Here is a 22561-nt window from a genome sequence, read left to right on the forward strand (position 1 = left end):
GTGGGATCCAAGAATATACATCGCCATTGTAACTTGATGGAAATGCAAATTTATGTAATCCTTCTGCATATTATTGTATAAGCTGTATATGAAAGAGGCCCTTACTCTAGACCGCAGATTATTAACATGTAGAGGGGCTGGACAATATTGTTGAAACTGTATAAAAAGCATGAAAATATAGATGTCCCGCACTCTCTCTCCACTCATTGTGGGGTGTTGAGAGCCAGATAGCTATCTGTTTCTATGTTTCTTTGTAAACTGCGCAGAATAAAAGATCTGTGAATCTTTATAGCCCGTGTTTGGTGTATTTCAATCTGTGGTACTCAGCCTCGATATTTCCTTTTGCTTTCACAGCATGATCACACAAAACAATGTGAATTACCTCTCTTGTGGCTCCCAATGAGGTTACTTGACTTCGCAAGTTCTTTGATCAATAGCACTAAAATTAGTAGTACCTTTACCCAGTGGTTCCTTTGCCCAGTGCTTAACATGCACTTTGCGTGCACTCCAGCAGATGTTTTTGTCCACTGAAGGGACGGTGTTGCAGTGATTTGGAGCAATTGCCGGCAGCGTTGCTCAGTAAATGAAGCAGTTGCAATGCAACCTAAGATGGCCACTATGCTAGGCCACATTGGTGGGCCCTTTCCTCGGACCTTGTTCAAGTCGCTGTGTGTCTGCGCTGTTGGACAGCGCTGTCCTGAATGCTCGTGCCAAGGCCACTCACTGCCCCACAAATCAAGCAGATTGGGAGGGTAAACTTGCTCTCTCCTGTCCTGCTCACTGACAGGTTAGGGTACAGATGCCGTATACGGCTGGACGGGAGATGCGCTCCCATTCTGGTACAATGGCTGTGTGCGGTGGCCAAAAACACACACAAGGGTTTGTTGGGTCCGATTTCACTGCAGCAAACTCGTCACCAGTGAAGTGATGACGCACATGCATCAGGTAAGGGAACCAGTAGTTTATTTCCTGAAAGCCGACTGTGGTCAGCCAGCTGACAATCCCCTTCCAACAGTCACAAAATATGAAACCCTGGCTGGAAGTAAACAGGTAAGGGTTCCATTACAACACCTTTGCTTTGGTCGCTTTGCTAGGGCTGTCACCTGCACCTAGCGGGCTTGTGGACCATTAACACATTAGAGCCTGCTACTTCAGGATTTATCACCTCATTCTATCCTGGATTCCAATAGCCAATGGGTAAAGTTTAACTTCATTAGAGGTTCTGAAGAAGTTCAAGGGAACAAACTGCATTTTGCTAATCCACTAAAAAAAAACAACTTCAGACACCATGTCATTTGTTAAAATACTGTATTTTCACACATAAACTATGTATACGAAAGTGTCAAATGTTAACATTTTACTTTTTACCATTTTCCGGCAGGAATTAGGACTACCTATGAGAGCCCAACAGTCCAGGGTCCTTGGTTTATTCCTGGAGGAGTGGCAGCTCAAAAGGGTCCAGCATGCATGATGCACAGTTCAAAGGGTAAAGCCAAGTGCAGTCACCTGGCAGGCGTGTGGGCTACCTATGCAAGCCCCGTGAGTTCTGGGCCTTGGCCTTTTAATGGACGATGAGTGGGAGTTCAAAAGCACTGAGACAGCATGAAGCACTGTGTGAAGGGCAGAAACAAGAGAAGTAACACATCAATTTACTGGAGGATGCCAGGATACTGGGTGAAAAATGCTGGGCAGAGAGAGGGTTGGACTTGTAGCAAGTGAATTACAATTGCTTGGCTTTGATAGCAAAATAGTAAGCACTCTCTGTCCCAACTGTGTGCCTATATTCTCGCCTGCCCATTAATGTTATCCACGCTACAGTTCCAAGTTTATTACCTCACGGAAATTAGTTGACTTTTTTGCATTTGAACTAAATATTTATTCAGCACTTTACTAAGCACTAAGACCCTTGTATTCCATAGTCTGTTTTAAAGAGGAAAACACAAACGATTAAGACACTCTAAGATGGCCAGATTTATAACAGGGAAGCAAAAGGCAGGTGATTCTCCATCACCTGGGACTCTAGAAAGATAAAGTCAGCATTAGAAGCAGCACTTACTCCAATAACTGAGGCAAACAATGTAACCAATGCAATTGAGGAACAATACATCAACTGATTAAAGCAACATCAATACATTGTTTGGATTAGAGGACCAAGAATGTAATTTTAGCCCTAACGAAAAACACTGTAACAGATTTAGCTAATGCACAGTCTCTACCCACTGGAATAGAAGTGTGTTGTGTAGGGGAGGCATGGTATCACAAGTATGAGACTGACACAAGAGCTACAAGTTTCAAAACCTTTATTAAATAATTGGGGTTTGGAAAAACTCATACTTTGCCTGATAGCTACGATAGGAGTAGTCTCTACCATCAAATAATAAAGAAAACACAGTCCTAGTCAGTCTTTGTCAAATCAAAACGGCCTATACTAACAAAATCTAATGCCTGCCCTATCTCCTATACAAAAAGTGTGTAAAGGGGAATGTGTGTGCAAAGGAAAGTGAGTGTTATAACATAAAGTATCAAGAAGGCTGAGTCAGATCTCCTCCCCACGTTGGACAGCACCGAGTAATTAGGCCCTGTAGACAGAAAAACACTGGCTCAGGTTATCTACAAAATGCAGTTCAAAACGTGGGTCGAAGCCTGCTCAGCCTTCCACATTAAAGTCTCTTATTTCCAGTTCACCAACAGTTTTTTCACAGTTCAACTAAAGTTCACATAGGTCGCTCAGACCTCTCAACAAAATGTACCTGATTCAACGTAGATCTCCCTCAGCCGGGCTCGGACCACACAATCACAGCACTTGCATTGGTTCCCTTCCCCAAGCTTCATTCACATTCGTCAGGGGTTCCATTCCCCGAACTTATTTCATATTCCCGGTCTCCCACAGTTGGGCTCGGATCTTTCACTGATGTCGAAGACTTTCGCATGTGCAAAGCTTTTACCATAGACCTCTGCAAGACCACATCGACTCTCAATTCAGCTCTCCCTTATGTTATTTGCCCCAGTGTCTCTTGGTCTGGTAGTTCTATACCACAATCACAAAAAAGTTCAAAGAAATATTTCTCTTAAAGCATTGACCTTTTAACTTCCCCTTTCGTCGGGTTTAATCTTGACCATTGTGAATTTCAGAGTTCATTCACTTTGTCACTTTATAACAAGACATCAAACATTTCATGGAGAATTTTGAGTGGGCTATTTCCCTTCGCCGAACCACTCCACTACTCTGTATCACTGGCTTCACAGTTATCAGTAACTTTAAACTTCACTACTGGTTTGCTTTCTTTCACGTCTCATCAGCACATGCGCAACTTTCAATTGTGAGATACACTGTTGCAGCTCATCCAACATTGAGAAGGGGATTTCAAAAAGTGACATTGGACTATTGTTTTGTCTCTGTAAGCTCTTGGTAATGAGTAGCCACTTTTTAAGTAATTACAATGAATGCAAGTGACCATGGTCTATTGGAAATGAAATGGCTATGTAATTCAACTACGCAGATGAAGACAATTTGGGATGAACTTCAAGTAGCTCTGTGAAGAAACAGATTGAGTATCAAACCATGAGACGTGCTTCAGATTATTAAACACTTTAATCACCATATACATCAACCCGCAAAAGGTCTAGAATATGGTTGGCTCCTAACTGACTTTGAACAGACTAAGTCAAGATTTGAAAAAGGGAGGTGCGAACCTTAACACAAGTAGAACTTAGAAGTGAGCAAGGCAAAGAAAGCCCTAAGATCAGACCTAAGAAATTTAAATAAGGACAGCACAGAAGACAATGGAGACAAAATAAATAGTCAAAGACAAAGATACAGAAATTGGCTAAACGCCTCCAGAGCCTTGCAAGCCCAACATGACGAGGAAACCATGTTGAAAATGATATGTCAAAAAAACACTCGAGGCCTGTGGGACATGCTAAACAACAATGGAAATGTCCAACCAGCTGTCATGACCAACCAAATCTCTAGAATATCTTGGGTTACTCATTATTCAACCCTGTTTGCCCAAACAGAACCAGAACAAATAACGGAAACCAAAACTAACAACAGTATCGGGCAAATAAAATTGGACAAGGAGGATCTAATCTCCATGATGAACAAACTAAGCCTTTCAAGGGTGTCTGGTCCAGGTGGACTTACCAATTACATCCTAAAAGAGGCCTCCAAACTCTGGGCAGAGTTTGCTGACATTCTATTCAAGCAAGTTATAAGAGCTAGAGACGTACCAGTCTCATGGAAAACTGCACTAATTGTTCCGATTTACAAGCGGGTGATTGAAAAAATCTGGAAAACTACCACCCCATTGCCCTGCTCCAGGGCCATCGTAAGCGTTTTTGGAGCCCTGGGCATGGACATATTTGGGGCCCCCTCAATCAAGCCAAAGGAATTAAGTGATCAAGTATATCTGGTGGCAGCCCCCCCACCGTGAGCAAAACTCATAGGTAGAACATGTTCCTCGCAGCATATAAAATATGCATGTTTACACCCTGTAAATCCCCTTACCCTCTTCATTCTTGCTCTGATCAGATTGATAAACAAGTAGCATTTTAAGTCCAACATTAGCAATCTACGATAGATACTTCTCTTCTAGTATAGAAACAAGATACTTTTTTATCAATATAATCCGGGCAGGTATGCATCCTGTAGTATTAATGCAGTACAGTATGTAAAAGGTACATGTAACCCAGAATAGTCAGAGAGCACGCATTAGCTGACTCAGAGAATGCAAAAGTGCTCAAGCATGGCTAGAGGAGACCAATTGTAAGGAAGGAGAAAGCTACACATACCATAGCATGGATAGTGGAGGCATATTAGAAGCTACCAGGAAGGTGCCTCTATCCAGACAAACTAAGATTAGAAGTGGGACATGGTTTTCAAATAGCTTTGCCATTAGAGCTCAGGGGAACAAGTGGCTGTGGTGTGCAGTATATCAATGCTCACTATTATAGTGGAAGCAACCCTACAGCCAGTGAAACCATGAGTGAGGCTTTTATGAAGATCATACCCTGAGAAGGAAATCACACTGAGGGGCTGACAATTTTGAAAGGTTTAGGGACTGACAACACAGAGGTTAGGCAACACAAGATTAAATGAGATGCCCAGGATCACATATTGCTTTACGGGGTGATGCTGGGATGTGTGCCAACTCTGCAATTTCTGCATTTGAACACTTTCTTTTCCAGCTCCTACCATGTACTAAAACAAGCTAATTTTATAAAACTGACTTGCAAAGTACATAAATCACATTTCCAAACCTGACAATTTTTAAAACCAAAATATTATAGAAGGGTGTTACGCAAAAATGGGAATGATTCTAGCTACATTCTCTCCATCATCAAGGGAAGTATATAAGTACCAGCATTCCAATCGATGTGATATAACAGATTTAATCTAGGAATTCTTTCATACTTTTAAGCTTTAAATACTTCCAAAACAATGGCTTGTGAAATTGTCATTCATAAACGTGCAGAAAAACCTTTGACTTTTATACAAAAAGCTAAAAGTTGTTTGTGTCCAACGAACAGACCTTAAAATATGCTTGCCCAATGCCGACAACATCTGGTCCGCTCCCTCCTGTCTACCACCCCTTCCACTCAAATGGTAATGAGCTGAACGATGCCACCAGCATGCAAGAAGGCAAACCTCACAGAAGACAGCATAGTAATACAAGAGATATATGATTTGACCAGGATCACTGTTTTGTCTGCTGGCAAAGCCTGGATACAAGCATGAACACTTTGGTCCCACAGTCTTTTATTCATCTTTTGGACTAATAGTTTATGCTTATCTTTGGAGGGGATTGCCTAGGTTTTAGAACGCCCCATCTGAACAAACCAATTTCTAGACCATCACCATAAGAATGACATGTTAGTTTTTATAGCAACCCCTATCTGGTGCAGGAGCATTGCTGATAATAGCACCTCTTATGTTGCAAAACCAAGTATATATGCAGGTAGATTTATAAACTTCAGACATAGGAAAGCTTCAGCCAGCCTTGCTGGAATCTGCTCTTCTAATCTTTCATATGAACACACATCTCTGCAATGCGTGCTTAACACACTGAGCTAACGTCCGAACCATTGTGGCACTCAATTTATCAATATGGATTTCAACTTTGTCTATTGCACATGAACAACATAATTCCCACAAGAAGGAAAGAATGCTACAGAAGTTGTGCCGTATGAAACACACAAACTTTAGATTCCACAGTGAACATAGAAAGCATTACATGATTAATTGATCAAGGCAGAATATACTTGTCAAAACAGACAGACAATAGGTTTAGCGCCTCAGCAGCATGCCATAAAATCTCCTGGCGTGCGCTATTTAAGTCTGGTGAACACTGGAATCTTACTTTAGATCAGGCAGCCTTGTGGGGGCCCCCTCCACGGTGGGGGCCCTGGGAAAGTGCCCCTTTTGCCCTCCCATAAAGACGTCTCTGCCCTGCTAGATATTAAAGGGAATGTATTTGCAAAACTTCTTATGTGAGAGTTACAAACTTAGGTGAAAAGGGCAGGACTCACGGAGACAGACAGGTTTTCTAAAGGGTGTGAGGACAAGTCTGAATATTTTCCTTTTGAACCTTTTGGAAGCAAAAGTGATAGCATAAAACAACAAATATCTATGGCCCTCATAGATCTGGAACAGGAGTTCAACAGCATAAGCAGAGAACGCCTGTGGAAAAAACTGGAAAACTGGAATTGCCGTCAAGATCTCCAGGAGGCGATAAAAAACACTGTACACAGGACCATCAGTGAAAATTTGCTTAACAGACCAAGGAATCTATTCATGAGAAATATACACATTCTGGAGTCTAAAACAGGGATGACCTTTGGCATTCGTTCTATTCAATCTATATCTATCAGATCTGAAAAAATCACAATCCATGGTTGAGGCATTCCCCCCAAGAATTCAGGGAGTCCACATCCCATGGATTATATACGCGGACGATTTGTTAATCATAGACCAGACCCCAATAGGAATTCAGAGAAGCCTAAAGTGATTCTGGAACTAAACACAAAAAAACAACTTGCGAATTAAAGCAAAAATATCCCATATTCTTATATTAGGTGCTTCTCATACACAAACCACAATAAAAAACAGGATATGTACAAGTATCGATAAACACAAGTAAAATAGACAAACCATGGCTCGACATTTTAAGGGAAGATGATAAATCTAAGAGCACAAGACAAAATCATTCACAAAAGATATGGAAAATAAAGACTAACCCCTCAGATTACATTTTATAAATTTAAGGTAATCCCTGCGCTAACCTACAGAGCCAAATCAATTCCAAATCTACTCTGAGAAACATGGAATAGATTACAAGATCTGTTTTGGAAGTGAGTATTAAGACTCCCCTTAAGTATACCAGTGCGAACATTGAAATATGAACTCAAACTGCAATCTCTGAGTTCGATAGTACAATGGAAATCATTGCAATTATACAGGAAATGTGAGATGGCAGAATTTCTAACACCCTTTGAAGTGTTAAGAAGGTCAAATGGCAATAGCAACAAACAAGCTCTGGAAAAATTGAAGAACAAAATTCCATTTATACACTAAGAAATAATCCTGACAAAATCAAGCTGAAGCTGCAAGTCCAGGATTTAATCGACACGCAGAACGAAATACAAAAATATAAGCTGGCTTTAAACCTGTTCCATGAAAAAAGAACATTAAATAATCTACCTGCATATATCTCCAAATGCCCTTCATCACATTTTTGTAACCCATTTCTAAGATTACGACTTAATGTACTTCCTATGAAGGATATCTTAATATTCCGTAGACAATTCCCTAAAGATCATTCATGCCCGGCAGTCTGATGCCTCACAGCATTCCACAGCTGAGCTGTGCTGTGCTCTGCAACATTGCTTGGCATGGGTGTTCAGTTGTTAGGCCCGTCCCTTTGTATCCAATTAATCTCAAAGAAAACAATAGAAAGTGCAGAATCAGAAAGGTAAAATGGACCTGGCATCATGACACACATGCATGTCTTGTGGCATACGTTCACATTATTGCATAGATCCCCAAGAATGCTGATCTTAAACATCAATACTCACCAACTGCTAGCTTGAAATGCATCCACAAAAATACAACAAGCCTGATTCACTGCAGCATTTTATAATGGTGCAATCCCATAGGAAAAAGGTCTGTGAATCAAGCCTGACTCACTGAAGCATTTTTTAATGGTACAATCCCATAGAAAAATGCTCTGTGAATCAAACCTAACATATTTATAATTTGTCAGCTCTTAAACCAGGAAATAGCACATTTGTTCATTGGAGTTCAAACGTTGCAGCTGTTTTGAGAAAATCTATAAAATACAACAGCATTCTGGCTTTCTCAAAGATATCTCCAGGAGTCTGTCTCTTGCAGACAAATAGACACACAATCTAAATCCAGCAATGGCCCTGCCATTGGGCTTGAATACAATTGTGATTCGTAATGGCTCTAATACATTATTGGATTCTGAGAGGGTGATTCATATAGCTGATGCATTGTTGGTGGCATGGTCAAATGTTGAGTAGAATGTTTCCTACCTGTAAATTTGCATTTGATCATAGGATCAAGCTTACACATGTTGGTCCTACAACAACAAAAGAACCAAGCTAGGTTGCATTTGTTCTGTCCTCCCTGATGTATAGCTTGAACATAATTCATCCTTCAAGTTTCATTAGTGGAAGGCAGTTCATTAAACGTATCCACCATTGTCTTGTTCTCCAGACCACAACTGATATTAAAGTTGGGTTGGAGATGTATGTAGTGGATGCATTAATAGTAAATCAGTTTTTACACATATTATTGAGTTCAACAATGAAACAGCTCAAATCTACATACTTCTCTGACTGCACTAAAAAAGTATTAAACAAAATGATACTCATGGGAGGAAAATAGTGCAAAACAATTAAAATATAAAGAAACTGTCTAAACATAAGTCAGCATACATAATATATAATTGCTCAGACACAGACACTAAAAAAGCCATGGAAATAGTGAGGCACAAATAAGATACTAAAACAAAAACACAAAATAAACTGAGCCCGCAGATCATTGTTATATTTGATTTTATTGCATTGCTAATAGCACAAACCAAGCTCAAGAGCAGTGGAGTGTTTCACAACAGGACTATGCCAGAATTGGGTTTGGTATTTTATATAGTAATGCAGTACTGTTGGTGGAGTGAGAGAGGGATTTTTATTTGTCTGGCAGGTATTGTTAAAGGGCCAGTGTTTTGCAAACTGGAGGATGTTAGGGGCATTTTGATACTCTACCTGGATTGAGTTCTAGGCGATCGAGTTTAGGCAGAAGAAGAACTGCGTGTGAGTCTTCTATTTGGGGGCTAGCTTGGACTCCAATCTTTTGAGAGTTTTGCTTCGTGAGGTGCGAGAGCATCCAGAGCGTTAGGCCGAATCCTGTGCAGTTCCTTTGGGGAACACTGCAAAAAGATTAAGACTACAGGAGTAAGCAGTAAACCCAATTGGTAGCAGTCTTTACCACCCAGATTTACCTGGTAGCTGTGGCTGAGCAGTCAGACCTTTCTCAAGAAGAATGGGGCAGTATATAGAGTATACACAATAGGGCTAAAAACACAGTAGAGCAAACAAACACTGACCAGAGCTTTGTGTCAAAGTATATAATTATTTATTTAAAACACAATATACTAGCCCTCTAAATCAAAAGCAAGTTAAAACACAGTCAGGTAAAGTATACACACCTCCCTTGATAACTATCAGACAAGTCAGAGTTAAAACATCACGATTTGTTAAACAGATGTGAGCGCATAACCTGATGACACTCCAATAGTTCAGTTAAAGGGAGAGAAAAAGGCAAAGCATAGAAATAAAACAGGTCCCAACACTTTTAGGAGTTCTCAGCAAGGGAATTAAGGCAGTAAATACTGTAGAGCCAAAGTTCATAGGCCAGGCCCACTTTAAAGGGAGCAAAGCAAAATGTGCCCAGGATCACACGGTTTAAAAATGCACGAAAAGTCTTTGCAGAATGTTCAAAAGAGGTTGGGGTGATTCAAGAAGGTAAAGTTAGAAGGTCTGGGGCCAACCCAGTTGGCAAGCCAAGGATTTAAGGGTCACCTTGAGCAAACCGAAGAAAGGGAGGCCAGGCAGCACACAGTACCTTAAACAGAGAGGAGGCTCCAGCGGTGGCAGTTGTTCCTGGCAGTGGTTGCAGTCCATTGTTTCGACCAGGAGAAGAGAGGATCTCGACGAGGAGGAAACGTAGAGTCGTTGCACTCCACAGGGATGAAACCAGCCGCGGAGTTCGTCAATAAAAGTTGCGGTCCTTTTATTCGCGGTCAAAGTGGTGAAGTTTGGCTATCCGGCCGCTGGAGTGCTTGGCACGGGCGATTCGACCAAGAGACTTCTTTGGAAGGTGAAAAGGGCGAACTGGTTGGTCCCACCAGCTCAGAGGAAGAAGACTCGTCCAGCAGAAGATCTTCTCTTGTCGGGAAAGTGGTGAGGTAGTTGCAGCAGAGCTTCACTGGTGGTGTTGTCGTTGCAGATGGCTCAGTTTCTTCCCTCTTCGGATTCTTAGGTCCTGTGGCAACTTCTCAAGTTCCAGTCCCAAAGTCCCTGCTTTTATGCAGAAAAACCCCCATTCATCAGCCTAGCTGTCAATCACACATGCTAAGTGGTGAGCCGGGCGGCTCACCACTGGGCCATTCAGAGTAGAGTGTGACTTGGGTTACCGAGGCAACGCAGTCCAGGGTGCCAATTCCCCCCTCCACCCTTCCTGTGGAATCCAGACAGAGTGGCACCATTTGGAGGGCTTCTGTGGAGAAGCCCGCCAAAAAGTGGAACAAAGGGCTCGACCTTGGTCAGAGTTACAGAGCGGACACAAACGCCATTTTAGAAAAGAGTTCTGGTAAAAAGACCCAACGTTAATTTAATATTAAATAAATAAACCAGCGGTATCTTTAACATTGCACCAAAAAGTAGTGTGTTTAAAATCAATGGGAAAATCCCATGGAGAATATTCCGGTGGAATATTTTGTGTGGTAACCACTGCCACCAGCCAGAAACTCGACAAGGGGGGACTGGACAGTGCCCCCTTGAAAACAGACCCAGGGGCAATATAATTAACCCTTCCAGTACTTCCACAATATGATGGTTTGTACTGGTTCTGTTCACAATTTAGGACTAGTAAAGTCAATGGTGACTTTACATGCCCTGGGAGACAGTAGTCAGTCCCAGGGTATGGAGTCTATGTTTGGGGGTCACTATGACACCCCTGTGTTACTGCACTGAGGGTGCTGTGTAACATACACATAAAAAAAATAGATGATACCCTATGGAGCAGAAAGAAAACGCCATATCCCATAAGGACACAAAAAGTCAAAGACATACCTCAATCATGCCTAAGACTGGGAGGAAAAGAGTCTCACTCTTAGCAGGAGAAAAAAACAAACCCCAAATATCCTGCAAAGCTGCTGGGGGACTCACTAGGTTTGGGAAATTAGCCTTATAAGAGAATTCTCCCTAACATAGAGGAGTGCATTTTAGCCACCAGGTATGTTGTTATTCTGTTTGAGACTGTTGTGTAGGTGATACATGCAGTTTGGAATTTGATCTTGGCTGGAGGGGGACAGGTGAAATGTGCACAGTGTTGGGGAGATACGGTCACATTTTCTGGCTTTCTGTAATGAGGCAGGCTGCAGCGTGGTGTACTGATTTGAGTGGGCCAGGTGTGAGACTGGAATCCCACTAAGGAGGGCATTTCTCCCATCCATGTGTGAGATAACGAGGGCTTGGACTACTGTGTGGAATTTGCTCAGAAGAATGAAGGGTTTAATTTTGTGGAGTGTGTCCATCTGTAGTTATGTGGTTTGTGCCTCTTTGGCTATGTGCTTTTGGAAGGAAAGACTACTGTCGACAAAGAAGCCCAGGGATTTGGCTGAGTTTGACAGCTGAGGGGTGAATCCTTCCAGTCGCATAATAATAAGAGAAAATAAAAGCCAATCATATGTCCTAGGAATCCATGTGCATGCTCTGTACAGATACATTACAGGTGTAAAGGTCCACCACATCCAATGAAGCCACAAAGTGCTCTTTATGAACCTACAAAATCTTCCCAAGGTGGAAGAACATGCTTTATGTCAGCCCAAATCTGGAGACATCTTGATGAGTATGGGTGCCAAAAAGACATATTCTGATGACTGTTCACATAGGCAACCTATTAATGAAATGACTGGCCATCCAGGATCAAGGTGACAGCAATTCTCTTGCAAAACATTGGTAGACGATAAAGGCAGAGCAGTGTAGCATACAAGTTCAGAGAAAATAGAATTATTCACCAGGGATAAGAAGATTGCCAAATGGTTTTTGAAGGCCATATGTAATGCCGTAATAGTATTCTCACCCAGCTTAATGTAAAATGGTTGGTCCCCAAATGTCTAGCAAACTCCAACTCATAGATTAGGGGTGTCTAAGATAACTAATCCACCCCAAATCTAAATCAGTTGTATTACGTTGTAGTCAGACAATCCTGACCTTTAGATATGATATGATTGGTTATTTAAAACGCGCTTAATACCCAGAGGTTACTAAGCGCAGACCTGGGGATCGAACCTGTGTTGCTCCATGTCATCTTGCTTCCAAGGCAAGCACATTACCCCTGAGCTGTCCTCTCTTGACAGCTTTGTCCTCCAATTCTATGTAGCACGTCATATGCCAGCCGAATATGGATCTTCAGACAACTATAAAGTAATTACCCATGAAGCCATAGCGGGCCATTACCTGTATGGCAATCTAACAGAGAAACCGTAAGAGTAGGAGTAATCACTCTAGCACACAAAAATCACATCAGCTCCTCACCACTACCCTCAACAGACATAGAAGATGGCAAATCACTCCTAGTCAACCTCAAGCTCAACAACCAATTCAACTTACTCTACCTACTGATCTTCAGACCACCCACCTATAGCCCTAATTGTGCCGCAAAAAACTCATTGATGCCATAGATAACCTTTCTACAAATCATGTTAACATATTTGTAATGGGAGATTTGAACATTTGGTTTGAAAGAAAAAATTGAACCACAACAAACTCAGCATCCTACTGTAAATTCTTCATCTCAAGCAAATAGTGAATGGATCCCCTCACAGAGCTAGACACAGACTATATGCCATTTTCTGAATGGATGGACGTTTGACCACCATCCCTCTAGTACCAGTCATTTGGGGCGACCATCATATGATCGCTTTCACCATCAAAATCCCGAGCCACATGATACCCACAAACACACAACTGACAATGACAAACATGAGAAACTTGAAACTTTAACACAAATATTACAAACTACCAAGCCAGATACCTCCCACCTAAACAAAATGACATTAGACATAGTTCAAGAGAACCTTGACACCTGAAGTACAGAGCCATTTAGACCAACTAACACCCTTGAAACTCTTCAAACCCACACCAAAGAAAATCACAGCAAGATGGTTCACAGAAGAACTAAGGGACTGAAGAAACACTAACGCGGAAACTAGAAAAGCGTTGGAGGATGAACTACAACCAAATAGACAAAACTAACTACCAAAAACAAATCAATAGTTCTGAAACCCAAGAAAGCATATTATACCATGTGAATCCCACTGGCCACAAACCCACAAAAAGAAATGTTTAGAATCGTAAAGGAAATAAATAAAACAACTTCTTTCAATAACAACACTGTACTCTCGCAAGCCCTATGCAACTGAATCTCAGCCCACCTAAAAGAAAAAATAGAAGCAATACAGACTTCACCCTCCCAGAAACCAGCACACCAACAGCCAACACAATACTCGATCGATTTGAACCTATAAGCGAAGAAACCTTTGACAAACTATTAAAAGATATCAACATAGCCGAATCTCTCGGTGACCCATGCCCACTGGATATCTACAAAAAGCTACTCTCCCACAAAATACCAGCCCTCTACATCTGACTACTAATGAACCTTTCACCAAACACTGGAATAGTACCAAAGTCGTTCAAATCATCATACATCAAACCTCTCCTAAAAGATGAGACCGGAAATACAGATTACCCTACTATGTGCCCATATCAAGCCTATCATTCCCAGAGAAAATCCTTGAGAAGCATGTGTAAAAAGAACTACTCAATCATGTAGAAAGCAACAGAATATGTGACCAATCTTAAGTCAGTTTCAGACCCATGAGAGGAACAGAATCAGCAGTCCTCTCCATATGGAACAACCTAAGAATTAATGCGGGCAATTGGCCCTTGTACTACTGGGCATATCAGAAGCCTTCAATGTGATCAGGCCCACAATCATAATCAAGAGATTGGAGGAATCTGACATACAAAGCTCTGCACTACAAAGGCTGAGATCTTTTGTCGCCAACCAAACAGAAAGAACCCACATTCCACCATTCACATTGAACACAAAAAATATTACATGTGTTGTACCACAAGGATCAAGCCTCTCCCCCCTCCTCTTCAACATCTATATGTCCTCCTAAAGAAACTCATTCAAACCCATGGACTGTCAGCCTACAAATATGCACAGACAGCCAACTCATCTTCAAGGTAACTAATGGCAATGACCCAGCCAATGCCCTCAATTCATGCCTCACCGACATAAACACATGGATGGCAAGCAGCAACCTCAAACCAAACCCAAACCAAACCCAAATCACCCCACAAAGAAACAGTCCAACACAGACATCCGTCACATGGCCCCCAACCATGGGAACCCAACTGGAGCCGTCAACAGTGAGAACAAATCTGGAAATCCTCATGGACAATGACTTCACCTTGGAACCACAAGTCAACTCAATAGCTAGAAAATGCCTCTACCTCCTCTGATTAATAAGAGGGATCCTGCCTCATTTCAACTCTCCACACAGAACCATTGCAATGATCTCTTTGGTATTATCAAGGATAGACTACGCGAATAGCCTAAACATGGAAATGCCTGAACGGCTCACCAATAAACTACAACACATCAAAAATACTGCAGCAAGACTACTCCTGAGATTAAATAGAAGAGACCACATCACACCAGCCCTAAAAAGTCCACACTGACTACCAGTAAAGAAATGCATAAACTTTAAAGCCCTCTGCATTTCCCATTAATCACTCCACGGACAAGGAGCAGACTTTATCCAAACAAAAATTGCCAAATATCACCCTAGGAGACACTTAAGATCCAGCACCAACCTCCAAATGGAAACACTGAGCAACCATTTAACAACCACTCCATGGACCATCCAACCCACACAATCCCTGCTTCTACAAACCATAAACTGGAAACAGGGAAAACAAGTGATACATGTAGAATCAATAACAATAACAGAACTACAAATAACCAGGGATCACTCAAAACACACTAACCACTTCTTTTCTCCCACACAACCCACACTCCTCAACTACAACACATGCCCAGAGGGCTGGTGAATGAACCCACCGAAACTTGCAAACCGCACATCCCACTAACCAATCTACAAACCCAACCACCTCCGACAACAAACTAGTCAAACATTAGATATTCCTCTTATGGACAAAACCAGCCTATGGCACAGAACAAAGAACATCCAGAAAGCTCACACAGACAGATGCCATTTGTTCCTGGTTCTGCATGAATCAACAGATGAGCACAACATCTATACTATCCCTGCCTCCCTCACTAACACACCTTACCCACTTTTCCTTGCAGAGCCTCATGAGCGCCTGAAGACCATGAAACTGGCAGTGGATTATTAATCATCTTAACATAACATAACCATGTTCCAAAAGATTTTTGAAGGGCATATGGAATGCCTTAATAATATTCCTACCCAGATTAATGTAAAATGTTTGGTTCACAAATGTCTAGAAACATCCAACCCTCCCAAATTAAATCAGTTTGTTTACTGATTTGAAATTTCATAGGTTATAGTCAGAACATCCTAACCAGTATCCCCCAATTCTTTCTTGCCAGCCTAATGACAGCACAATGTGTATCTCCATGGGAAATACCTCTACTTCTCAGTGACAAGACCTCTCAGAATAATGTCTATCCTCTCCACACCACTGCAACAGCCATCAAGGTACACCCCTGTAATGCTGGTTTTACCGGCACCAGTATTACGGGTGCCGTTAATACCAGTAAATCCCCCTATGGAGTCCTATGGGACTCCATGGAATGGGGACTTACCACTGTTACCGGCACCTGTAATCTGGCAGTAATGCCGGAAGACCAGGTGCCAGTGACGGTACTACCGTTTGGTGGCCCCGCCGGATTTACTGGCGGGATACCAACAAACCTGTAATGAGGCCAACGCTGACTCTCTTGTATTGTTTTAAATGCACAGCGCAGTAACTTTATTTTCAGTGCCCCATAGCATGAACAAAATGGAGAAAGACACATTCCTTCTTTCATGTAGCTGTTTTCCCTGCCACATGTCCATACTTGCCAACCCTACAGATTTAAGCAGTAGGCTACTGCTTTTGAAGCAGCCCTACCGCCTACAGATTTCAGTGACAGGTCCTACTGCTTTTTACAGTGGCAAGTAATTTATGTAATTCTAAGGCAGACTGCTTGAGACCAGCCCAGCACAAAGCATGCAATGCATTAATTAGTCTGTTTGTACAGTGGGCTAGTAGGTGATTACTTTGATTGATTGGGCTCAGTCATTCCGCTGACCTGTCAGCTACGCGACTCTCTACTGCACTCTTGCCAGTACAACCCTTAGGTGAACCAGCAGTGAAAGCAAGTGGCAGAGTGTAACACCATCACACAGCATCTGCTGACAATTTGGTGTTAGCATTCAGAATGATACATTTTTTACATTTCAGCAGCTTTCCATGTTGTGCTGTTTGTATGTTTTGTATTTTCCAGTAATGTCATTGTTATGGGAATTATTATTTTTCAAACTTGAAAAATTCTACATTTTTTTGGTCACAGAATGTTGCCAAGTATGCATGTCTCTGCGTTTGTTTGTCAAATATTTCTAAGCACCGGAACACTGAACATTACAGCGAGAGACAGGCACTTATCTACACCAGCGAGTCTGCACAACTCTGTTCTATTAACTCGCTGCTTTGGAGATCGAGGATCGTTGCACTTGGAGGTGCACCCAAGGACGGTCGCTAGTCTTTTTTTTGCTTACCCTAAACTGACCACTGAAGCAGGGGAGCTCCAGGCAGGGATTGTTTCTTTTCTGCAGGGCAGTATCACAGAGCAGCACATAGACCCTTGAGCCAAGTAGCCGTTGCTCCCGAAGGTATTCCCCTCTCCATGGTACCTGGTACCATGGAGAGGGGTGCGGGAGGTAAACCATGCTGTGAGGTGGTAGTCTTCTGTTGTTGCCTTGCATATGACCAGACCACCACAGCATTTTTTCCACAATGATGATGCAGCTCTCCCTTCTTTTCTTCAGCCGGACCTTGAAACATAGGATTACAGCCTCAATGCCCCAGATGGGGCTGCCAGTGGCAGCAGCATCCTGCAGGATACGCAATCCCCAGTTCTCCCGCTAAAATGGCTGATCCCTTACTTATAGACGCAGAAGGCAGTTCCAGTAGTGATCAATTCCTGCACGCAGGGGTCAAATTTACCCTGAGTTTCGATCACAATGCATTTAAAAAATGGAAGCGCGCGGGTTGTGAGCGACTGTGAGATATGTTCCGGGGAAATTATATCAAATCATTTAAACAATGTAAACAAGAGTTCGCGCTGCAGGAAACTTCCCGGTTCCAATACTTTAAAAGTTAGGCACTAGATTCTAGCCCCGCCTGTTAAGATGGTCACAGTAAGAGATCTGACACCTTTCGAGAAATATGTAACCTCTAATCCTGGAAATAAGGCGTTGATCTCAAACTTAGAAATATTGTTGGCTGATACCACTCCTAAGGAGTCAATAACTTGTACACAACGATGGCATTAAACCTTGGGGTAGGTACTGCTGGAAGAGGACTGGGAGATGTTATGCAAAACAATACCCAAACTCACTAGATCACTTCAACTCAAAGAATGTTGGTACAAATGAATGCTGCAATGGGACTATACTCTAGCTCGTTTACGGAGAATGATACCATCCATCTCTGATAAATGTTGGAGGGAATGATATGATAACGTGCCTATACACAAGTGCTTCAAGGCGTGACGAGGCAAGGAAGGGGAAACAGAGGGACGACAGAGACAACAATATTACTAGGCCAAGTGACATTGAGATTGCGCAAGTGCAGTGGATGGGGGATGGGGGAGGGGGAAAGTGCCAGGCGAAAGGGGAGGGGGCAGTGCTGTACATGGGATCAAAACAATAACAAGAAGTGTGGCCAGCAGGTGGCAGGTGCAAGGGTAAGTGCAGACAGCAGGGGTCCAAAATGCAGATAGGGGGACTGCAGGGTTACAGATACAGACCCAAGTGCAAGGGTTGCCGAGCGTGCAACTGGGAGGGAAGTGACCCGGGCCCAAAATCAGAGGATAGCCAGGTGACCAGTGCAGTATCAGACAGGAAATCAGCAGGGGAGAGGAAGCGAGAGGGCAAATGCAAAGAGGAAGGTCTTGAGGTGCTTCTGGAACCAGAGATGGTTCTCCTCAAGTTTCAGAGAGGAACGGAGGCTGTTCCAGAGGGAGGCCCCAGCCAAAGAAAATGATCTACCAACAACTTGTTGCTTGGAGAAGCGACTGACCGTGTTCGAGTTGGAGGAGCGAAGAGCTCGAGCAGGAAGGTATTTACAAAGATTGAGGACCCAGGCCCAATAAGACCTTGTGGACAATGCAGAGGGTATTGAACTTAATTCTTGCAGCCGCTGGGAGCCAATGCAGAGATTTCAGTGCTGGAGAGATGCAATCCCTGGGCTTGAGGCCACAGACAAGTCTTGCAGTCCTTTTCTGGATGAGTTGCAGAGGGCGGAGAGTAGAAGCAGGCTGCTTTATAAAGAGGATGTTGCAGTAGTCCAGCCTAGAGAGAACCCGAGGTCTAGGGACAGTGAGCTTCTGGGGGAAGGAGAGGAAAAGAAAAATACCTCTGAGGAGAGGTGCAGTTGGTAGTTGGACTACTTAGAGACGTCACAGATGTGAAGAGAAAAGGAGAGTGTGAAGCAGAGAGCGGCAATGCGGTGGGCGAGAGGTGCCAGGTATTGGTTGAACAGCCAGGGAGAGAGGTTAGACCCCTGGACAACACCACCATTAGAGAGTGAGATAGAGGAAAGGAAGTTTGACCCGGGAGGGTCGATCAGAGAGGAATGAGGTCAGCCATGCCAGGGCCTGATCGGTGATAATCAGGTTATGCAGACGATTGAGCAGGATGTCATGGTTGACCATGTCAAAGGCAGAAGAGAGATCGAATTAGATGAGGACAGAGAGGGATTAGAATCAAGGTTAGAGAGCAGGTATTCACAGATGTTCAGGAAAGCAGTTTCCATGCTTCTGGCTGCTCTGAAGCCCGACTGATGGTCATGGAGACAACCAACAGATTCAGTGTGAAGATTAAGCTGGGAGATGGCCAGCTTTTCCAGGAGTTTGCACAGGAAAGGAGTGATGGAGATTGGGCGATAGCTAGCTGGGCAGGAGGGGCTGGCTGAGGGTTTCTTGAGAAGGGGGTGCACAAGAGAGTGCTTCAGGGGGGAAGGGAAGGCTCCAGTGGTGGAGGAGTGGTTGCAGAAGTCATCCAGAGCAGGAGTGAGGGTGTCAAAGTGCTCCATGATGGTTTTGGAAGAACAGGTTAGAACCTGTTTTGATGAGACCTTCATAGACCAGACTTGTCTAGAAACCTTGTTGGCGGAGAACAGAGGAAAGGAAGAGAAAGAGGGAGGGGAGGGGGGTAGAAGATAGAGTAGAGGGAGAGGGAGGAGAGGATGAGAGGATGGACAGGATGTCCTGGGTTTTAGAGATGAAATGAGAAGCCAGGGCTTTGCAGATGGCTGGGAGGGGACAAGAGAGGTAGAGACTGCAGCAGGATTGGCCAGCTCCTTGCAGATTTGAAAGAGTTCAGCCGAGCTGTTAGATGCTTCAGAGGCGCAGGCTTGGATGTGGTCTCTCTTCTTAGTGCAGACAGAGAGCCGGTATAGCCTTTGGAGCAGGCGACAAGCCAGTTTGTCAGAGGATGCCACAAGAAGCTAGCCATTTCCTCTCAGCCTCCCTTCACTTGCGTTTAAGAGTGACGAGGTCAGAGCCATACCAGGAGTTGCACTTGGCTTTGGGCTTCAAGCGGATCCCCATGACAGGGGCAGGAACATCAATGCGGAATGGTAGGGGTTTGGGAACATATATGGTGGAGTTGCCCAATGTTGCAGCAGTATGGGTATGAGATTAATAAATGTATGGTTGAAATGTTTTCCTTGCGAGAACGTAGGTCCTTGAGATCATGTCTTCTGGTGGTGATTGATGAGAACCTTCGACAGAGCCCGTGACCAATAATGAAAGCTTTTGTTATATTACAATTAGCTGCTTTGCTGGGGATAGTACAAAGATGGAAATCGAAAGAACCACATTATATTAGTGAATGGCTTTTCAAAATCTGGAACATTTTGGCATTGGAATGGATAACATATTCTATACATGGAGATGACTCCAAATTCACCAAAGACTGGAAGTTGGTCCTGAACATTTTACTAAAAGAATACAATGTTAGGTAGTGTCCCCAAAAACTTCGCATTTTGGGTATTGCATGAACATTTGGAATCTGGTAAATGTTGTATGGCAGTCTGGTCTATATATGTGATGTCTATTATATGCACTCTGGGTTTGGGGAGGGAGGGAAGAGGAAGGGGGGGCGGTCTGGGCAGGCGTTAAGGAATTCTGATTGTTATAGTGTATTGAAAAATGCTAATAAAAACAAGTTAAAAACACAGAGTCATGTCTTGCTTGTGTCCCCAAGCAGGAGATTGAACTCCACCATATCAGGGCTCAGAGATGAGTGTCATGTTTCTTCTAAAATGGGCACTGTTTGTTTGCATCCATCACTTTTCACCGTTTCTTTCACAAACTATATAAAAAAAGATAACCCTATAGGGAACAGATTACACTGAAACCTTTCATAGGATTACCCACATGAATTACATTTTACATTTAACATGTATATAAACTGTCTTCATACAATAAATGGTGCTTATGTTATATTTATGTATAGGAAGCAACCCTAAGCAACCCTAATCAGGGTGTGTGTGTATTTGATTAAAAATGGAATAAGTAACCGGGGCAACATTTGTTGTGTCTCTGGTAGCACAGAATGGGGTATTGGAGGGGCTAGTGGGAGTGATCACAAATGAGACACAGAGCCAGGAGCACATGTAAGCTTCCCTTTATTCTCTTTCTCCATAATCCCCCTATTTCCTCTCTAACTTTTCCCCTTTCTCTTCTTTCCCATTCAAGCTTTCTCCTGCCTCCTCCCTTCTTAAAGGTACCAGTCCTGCTTTCCATACACAACACCTTCCCCCCACATATCATATTGGTACTCTAATATTTCTTCAACCAGTCTCTGTGGTCTCTTCACTGCTCGTCGTGGTTTCTCGCTAATCTGTTTTGTTATGGTCTCTTCAGTTTCTGTTCTCGTGCTTGTTATCTGTCCACTTCCATCTGTGACCCCTGACCATGATTCTCCCCTGGATGTTCTACTTCCTGCCACTCGTTTCCTTCTGTCGGTCTGTTGAACCATTTGAAGAACGATGCATTATGTGTGATCTCTCCATCTTTGTCTTGTGCCTTGGATCCTTTTGTGCTTGTTGTTATCAATGGTTCCTCTGTGTATCTTGAATCTGTTTTCTTCTGCAGTTTCTGTCTCACTAGCACCTCTTCCCCTGTCGCTAGTTCTGTCTCCTTCGCTAATGTCTTCATGTCTATCTAATCTTTTGCTTTGTTTTTCTTCTCTAAATCTCTTTTCCGTATCTGTTAATCCTCAACATCAACAAAACACTTTATTTCGGCAGTTGCCCTAAAAGTTAACACATAAAACAGGTAATCATACATATATATATGTATATATATATATATTTAAGTATGCAAGGCAAACAGAAACAATGGAGAAAAACATTAGGATACGTAAAATATATGAGGTGTGTGGCCCTCCCCAGTAAGGATACGCTAATTAATATAAAACAAAATGAATACTGCTGGACTCTGCAACTCCAACAATTATAAAATCATTGCCTTAGATATACCAAGGATATCCTAAGGTATGTCAAATAAGGAATGCGGGGGCAAACATAATCTCTTCATCTACTTTGCCTGTGTATGCTTCCACTTGTATCAGGCGCGTTCTTGGCTTGTATTGGCTTGTATTTGATCATGAGTTCTATGGGTGCTTTCCCCATTGTTGCATAGTTTTGTAAGTAATGCATACAGTACCCTGTCATCCCTAGGAAAGACCTAAATTTGGCCGCTTGTGTCAGAGGTGTTAATGTGGCGATGGCTGGCACTTTTTCAGGGTCTGCTTTTATCCCTTGTCAGAAGAAATGTGTCTAAAAAATGTTAAGTGTGTCTTGTTCACGTCGCATTTGTTTTAAATTAGGGTCAGGCCTGCCGCTTGCAGGGTCTTGCATACTTCTTCTAGTGTATGGTCATGTTCTTTCTGGGAAGTGCTGTATACCAGGATGTACTCGCTGT

This window comes from Ambystoma mexicanum, chromosome 5q, assembly GCF_040938575.1.
Source record: "Ambystoma mexicanum isolate Mex_15411 chromosome 5q, UKY_AmexF1_1, whole genome shotgun sequence".
NCBI lineage: Eukaryota > Metazoa > Chordata > Amphibia > Caudata > Ambystomatidae > Ambystoma > Ambystoma mexicanum.